Source organism: Dermacentor andersoni, chromosome 3, assembly GCF_023375885.2.
Source record: "Dermacentor andersoni chromosome 3, qqDerAnde1_hic_scaffold, whole genome shotgun sequence".
NCBI classification, from domain to species: Eukaryota; Metazoa; Arthropoda; class Arachnida; order Ixodida; family Ixodidae; genus Dermacentor; species Dermacentor andersoni.
The window spans coordinates 134,342,515-134,349,425 of record NC_092816.1 but is presented as its reverse complement, the minus strand read 5'-3'; the positions used below and the strand labels follow the sequence as shown (position 1 = coordinate 134,349,425).

Here is a 6,911-nt window from a genome sequence, read left to right as displayed (position 1 = left end):
TGCCTGCCCCATAAAGTAAAGAAGCTTTATGCAACTTCATATTATGGAACGTTTCTCTATCCGCCACCTGAGAATGCGCGCTGTAGCGGTCAGGCTTCGCCGAGAGGCTTTCAGTACTGTGAAAGTAATGCAGGCTGTGTTAAACAGCTGATTGCAATTGATGCCAGTCTGGTATGATTGAATTAGTCCAATCTATTTCCCAGTAAGAATGGATATTTCTCTTGATAAAAATTAGCAAATGTAATTTTTGCATTAACCTCTTCTAGCCTGAATTTAGCATACTGCATAAAAAAATTATTTTTGCTGTGGCTTTTTATGTTCTGGTTATGAGGAAGTTACACAGCAACTTTTATGCGTGTCGGGGTTTTAGGAAGAAAGTTACAGCTATGTCGCGAAAACGCGACAACAGGTCGTAATGGATCAAAAAATGTTTATTTTCAAACACACTTGAGAGCTCATTTCTTTGAGTTTAGCACATTTGTATCTCAGTTCTTATGAAAAGAAATGAAACAATTTGAACTTTGTTTTATACACAGATGAACTTTGCACTTTGTGCAGAAGGAAACAGGTTGGCCTTTGCAGCCAGGCATCTTGCATCGTTGTCGTTGCTGCGACACTTCAGGCCAGTGGCCAACATTGTCTTGACGGACTTCAGCATTAGGTGTTGGAGCTGCTGGTCCTCTTCTTTTCTTCTTCTCAAGCTCTCCTTCCACGGAAAGAGACGGCCGGCCCCTCTTCTTCATCACGTCCTTGTTTTGATTGCACAGGCAGCTGGCTAGAGAAGCCTTGAACGCTACAAGATCCAGTTGATGTTTCTTTGGGATTCCTAGAGCATCACAATCCCTCCGGTAGAGCAGCCAGCTGCTCACAACAGCCATGTCCACAAAATGAAAAAAAAATCGCAGGTAGAATTTCTTCGACTTCAGAAAAATTCTGTAGTACGCCATGAGCCCATCGAGAAGGTCGACTCCACCCATAAAAGTGTTGTAAGCCTTCACAATGGCTGGCTGCTCAACTTCACATCTTTCTTTCTTTTTGCGGTCATACCGCTGGCAGCTTCCTAGAGGCTGGGCACTCCCGAATGTGCTAGCAATATTCACTCCCCGGCTGTCGTACCACTTCACTACTCGGACTTCGACCCCTTCAATAGTAGCCTGCCTCTCCACGTGGCTTCCTCTACCGTTCTTCTTCATTTCTGCATCGCTGGGCAGTCGGCATCCAGAAATTCTGTTTGCGCGTGCAGTTCCCATTGCTGGAATACCACGCTGATGCAAATTTACCAGCAGTTTTATGGATGTGAACCAGTTGTCAAAAAAGAGCAAGTAGCTCTTGTTCTCTGGGATGGAGCGCGAAAGCTCGAGCACAACATTAGAGCTTGCTCCAAGGTCAGGTAATCCAGGAACAGGGCGGATGTCCCCTGTGTATATAGAGAAGTCAGAGACAAGTCCGTGGGTGTCGCAAAGTACAAAAATCTTGTAGCCCCACTTGTGAGGCTTGCTAGGGACGTACTGCTTGAGTGAGGAGCGGCCTTTGAACGGCACAATTTGCTCGTCGACCACCAGCATCTGTGACTTTGGAAGGATTTGAAATTTGAGCAGCAGATTGTCAATGAGTGGTCGAATTTTGAAGAGCCTGTCTTTGCCAGCATTTGCTTGTAGGAGATTGTTGTCGTTGAAATGAAGGCTGTTCTTTATCGCTTGCCACCTGTCACGTGACATAACTTCTGCCACTTTTTCTACTCGCATCTCGCGGTTCCAGTACATGCGCGATCGCGGAAGCCTGTATATGGACATATACATTGTGGCCCCAAGAAACTGCTCCAGTTCAGCGCGTGTTAGGCACAATGCTTTGTTGGCATTCTTCTGCACTGCATAGAGATTGGACTGGTCTGTAATCTCCTCAAGAAGCTTGTCGTCAAAAAAATACCGGAAGTACGCAATGGGAGCTTTCGGCTCATCTGGAGGGTCTGGAAGACCGTCTTCCCATTGAGGGTGGCATGTCCGCGGATGGTTCACTTGCTTCCAGAGGAAACTTCTTGCGCTTGACGTTGACGGCTCTTCCGTTTCACCTTCTTCATCTGCAAACAAAAAAAGAAAAAGAAATCACTGCGAGGTCGCAAACCACATTTGAGAAGCCACAAAAACCTTGGCTTGAAAAAATTGGCTGGGGCTTAGCTAAGGGCCTGGATATCTCGAAGCGAAAAGCTGCGGTGATCCGCGATAAACACGCGCTTGCGGCGAACGTCAAACGATGACGCATAGCGCGCGGCAGCGTGCGCCTGTTCTATGGGCAAGCGCGCCTTATATACCCCTCCTTTCAAATGCGCACGGCTGCGGCGAAAGGTCAAACGGTGGCGCGGAGAAGCGACGGCGCACATGGGCAGTAGCCTGCGCAGTGCGTGACGTCACTCGTGCTCCGACAAACGCGGTGTTGACTATCGTAGTGAAGCTTTTGGCTTCAAAAGAAAAAGACGCGCCACTGCAATACAACACGAAAGAACGCTGACGGCGTTTCACATTGCAGCCGAATGCAACTCGCCCAACAAACAAAAAATTGCGCACCTGTGTCGCTCCCAGACTGCCCAGATTGATCTGATGGGGCAGCATGTACTGTGTCAGGGCTGTATTCCGAATCGCTGTCGCTGAGGCAGCTATCTTCGCTTTCTTCAACGGGTGGAACCCTGATCCCGTAGAACCTTCTGGTGTCCATCACGAACAAAAAGCACCGAATAACTGCAAAAAACAAAAATTACTAGTTTTTTGACCACATGCCGAGGAAGACGAAGTTGTGCACAAATCGGGACGCTACAGCCTGTTGATGCGAAAACGCGACAAAGCGACACACGCTTGAAAAAACAACTAATCTTCAAAAACAAATTATTTACGTGATCTGCGTGCATTATTCAACCAAGTGCCTATCATGCAAAATTTTTTTATATTCAAAAAACTTACATACCTTGAATGGAGACGGATGTCAATGGATGGATAGTGAGAAATGTTCTTCGTCGGCATCAACTGGAGAAATGGCAGCCGTCAGCTCTTTACTGAATCGACGATAGATGGCGCTGCCTTTTCCACGTGTTGCCAGACATCTGTGGATTCCCTCTGAGCGCAGGGGTAGCGGCTACAGATGTTTTCTTCTGGTGGTGCGGCTTAAAACCGGTATGATGCGAAATCGCGACAACAGGTCATAAGAGGTTAATTTATCTCCACCAGTAACAGCAGTTGGCATGCTGACCTGCCTGCATTAGCTTTCAAAGTACTGAGAGCAGCAAGTACCGCTTCGTACTTGCTAAGGGAGTGGAGTTAAAATATGTAAAAGAATGAAATTGCTTATAAAACCTTGAAGACATTGGCAGAAAATTACAAGAGCCAGTGCTTCTAGCACATCACATTGTTATCACAGCTAGAAAATGAGCAAGCCAAAATCTTTGAGATAAACAACAAAATGTCAGCTGAGATAAAGGTTGCACCCTGAAAGACTACTGTTCTTGAAATTTTTCAACACCCGCCGTGGTTGCTCAGTGGCTATAGTGTTGGGCTGCTGAGCACGCGGTCGCAGGATCGAATCCCGGCCACGGCGGCTGCATTCCGATGGGGCCGAAATGCGAAAGCACCCGTGTACTTACATTTAGGTGCACATTAAAGAACCCCAGGTGGTCAAAATTTCCGGAGTACTCCACTATGGCGTGCCTCATAATTAGAAAGTGGTTTTGGCACATCAAACCCCATAATTTAAATTTTTTAAAGTACTTTTGTATGTATAGCTTCAGTGTACAGCTTAATTGTTGTGCACAACTTATCACAAGATGCTATACATTTAGCAACATCTTCCAGTTATATTTAATACATCACCTCATTCATAATAATTGTTTTGAAGCATGTTAGCTTATCGGAATAATGAGCATGGCTGAATTAAGATACATTTAAAACAAAGAAAAGCCAACTGTATGTTTTCTTCAGTGCCTCCAGTGTAAAGGAGAAGCACTGTTTGTGCCAGTGCATTCATGAAGTGCTGCCTAATATTTAATTGAGGCTTGAATATCAGAAAAATAGTCACATTGTCAATGTAATGCAGATGTTTTGCTAGATGTGAACCATCCTTTTCTTAGATGTGCGCTTGATGTTCATGTTTGAACACAATTGGTTTAAAACATGAACATCTAGCACTCATCTAATTCTAATGTCCCTGTTTAATTACGAGTGAAATGCAGAAAGGGTCTTAAACCCATCAGGGACCAAGAAAAATCTACACGACCAATTCTGTTTATTTTTGGTGTACGATGTCTCTTTAAAGGATAGAGGAAATTCCTTCAGTATCAAGAAAATATCTTTATTCCTTCAAAACTTACAGAGGTCTACTTTTTATAGTACGCTGAGTTCTTCCCATTGCAAAACAAACACTTGCTCCATGCTGTTACTTAGGTGCATGAAACTTGTTGAAGCACTCGTGTTTCAAACAAAGTGTTACATTGCACTTCACACATGCCCACAATGACCTTTTGTGGCAATATTGGCACCGCAGCTGCTTTTCTAATTTGTTTGGAAAGTGGCCTCCCTTGTCAAGTGCAGTGTCACCTGTGATGGAGGCTGGCCGTTTTCGAGTGGCGTTAGGTTTTGTGCTGAGATGCAGGTAATATTTCGTGACATTTCTTTGAAATGCAAGGAGGTCGATTGGCTCATCTGCAACCACTTGATAAATTTTCCATGCATTCACCACGGCTACGTTTAGCATTTGCGTAAACAAAGGCCACCGCCACTTTTTGCCGCGAATACGAACTCTATAGTTGTTTACGGCTTGATCTAAGAGGTCTACGCCTCCCATGCCGCTGTTATAGCTGCTGAACAGCTTCAGTTGCGGAACATTCACCCTTTCGTGAACCAGACGACCACTGCTTTACAAAGGACGTGGGTTCAATACCGTCGTAGTTCGTAGCCATTGTTACAGCACTGCTGTCCTTCAACTTTACGAGAACCTCACCGACGGGGTCGAAACAATAAAAGAATTCTCCTCTTTGCTTTTTTTCCATTTCCTTTTTAGCTGGAAGAGGGGACTTCATATGCCGGTTCTCGCAAGAGTGCCTGTTGCCCTAAATCCCTTTTCACGCAGAGTAACAAGGAGATTCCGACTTGTAAAAAAAATTGTCGAAAAGGCTGTGTGGTCACTAGGATCAGAGATTGCCTCAAGCACAGAGAGAACAACGCGAGTTTTCAGCGGATTCTTATCAGAGTTGAGAGATTTTCCGTTAGAACTGCACACCATCCAGTTCTTGTACCCAAAGCGAATTGACTTGCCACGCATAAATTGTTTGGCAAGATGGTGTCCAAAATATTTTACCATACACTTGTCTATAGAAAGGTTTCGGTTGAAGATACCATGCTGCTGAAAACGCTCGTTCAGTAGGTTCATGAGGGGTTGTATTTTGAACATCCGATCAGTCTTCTCCCCAATCAAGTCATTGTTGGCCAGGTGCAAAAATTTTTTTATCTCAAGAAACCTATTTCGTCTCATGCACTTAGCTACATAAGGAACTCCAACATCTTCATCAATGCACTAGTAACGTTTCTGACGAGGGAGCCTATGGTAGCCAGACATCAAAAGAATACCGATGATCGTCAAGAATAGTGCTGAATACTTGACTCGGAGAATAACCGTTGTAAAGAGACCGCAACATGGCTTTGCGCTCCGCTGCCTTGTCAGTTCAATTCTCCCAGGTATAATCAGGTTGATTCCTGGTCCAGTTCAAGGCAGGAACCTTTGTGCGCTTCAATGCAAGGGCGCACTCGTCATCTTCTTCTTCATTTCGATACCAATGAACTTCGAGTTTCTCTGCAAAAAATAGTTTGATGTAAAGGACTTACACGATTTCGAAGGCTATGTCTCATAGTCTGTTTCACTGAAAACAGGAAGCCGTGACACCGGTAAGAACCTGCTCCCGCGCAAGGTGAACTGCACCTTGAAGGTGCATCGGAGTACACTTGGAGACATCTGCACAAACTGATGCAAATATTCACAGTACACACTGCCTCCCCTCCCACACTGAATCACCAACCTTCGTGTATTCCAAGCCCTGTACGATTCTCCCCGCTTCAGCCCCGCTACATACCGTAGAGGCTACTACGGATGAAAATAACTAAGAAAAATAGTGTTTGTTGGTGTTGCGGTCATTGACGCCGAACAAGGAGAATACGCAAAGTGCCTAACTAGGCGCTACCGTACTAAACAGAAAAAAAGTTCTTACCAGAAACATCATTCACTGGCATAGTACCGATACAGTCTTCGTCGCCTTCCTCTTCATCTGTTTCTGCTGATGTGTCTGGAGAGATTATGATCACATCAGCATCATCCCCAGCATTCTGAGCAATATCTGCTGCAGCCTCGAGTGCTTCGCAGAGCCGACAGAACGGTTTCTTGCCGAAGAAAACACCCGGATCCATAGTATCGGCTGCCTGCAAGAGCGACTGCCATTGTGCACACACGAAGTCCCGCTGTACTATAGATAGTACAGCAAGGTTACTATTTAAAGCGTGAAATATATAAAAGTTTTACAGCACTCAATGCTTACTACTGCTCTTAATGCTTACTACTACAAAAAGGTTTTATGAAATATTGATTATTCTTGCCAGGAGAACAAGTTTACGAAGCGCTTACCTGTTCGGTTGGCGGGAATAAAGATTGGCGATAGTTGATTGTAGACATATACTCAGAGGAGTGCTACGAACACGCTTGCTTAATTTGGGAGTGTTACCTGTCCCCCTGCCAGCGGAATGGCGAACTACTCAAAACGAAATACTCATATTCCAATTAAAAAGAAATTGAATTGTAGCTGTACTTTTAAAAGTACAGCGGTCCCAAATGGGTCACATAGGCGTTGAACTGATTCAAAGAAAATGTTGGAATTAGATCTACGC

The 6,911-nt window shown here is 44.8% G+C and overlaps 2 pseudogenes; both read right to left on the bottom strand.

Annotated features, from left to right (window-relative positions):
- Positions 1 to 413: 413 nt before the first annotated feature.
- LOC126536348 (piggyBac transposable element-derived protein 3-like) lies at positions 414 to 3,177 on the bottom strand (annotated as a pseudogene).
- Positions 3,178 to 5,055: 1,878 nt separating this feature from the next.
- On the bottom strand, positions 5,056 to 6,437 carry LOC140216542 (piggyBac transposable element-derived protein 3-like; annotated as a pseudogene).
- Between the last annotated feature and the right edge of the window lie 474 nt (positions 6,438 to 6,911).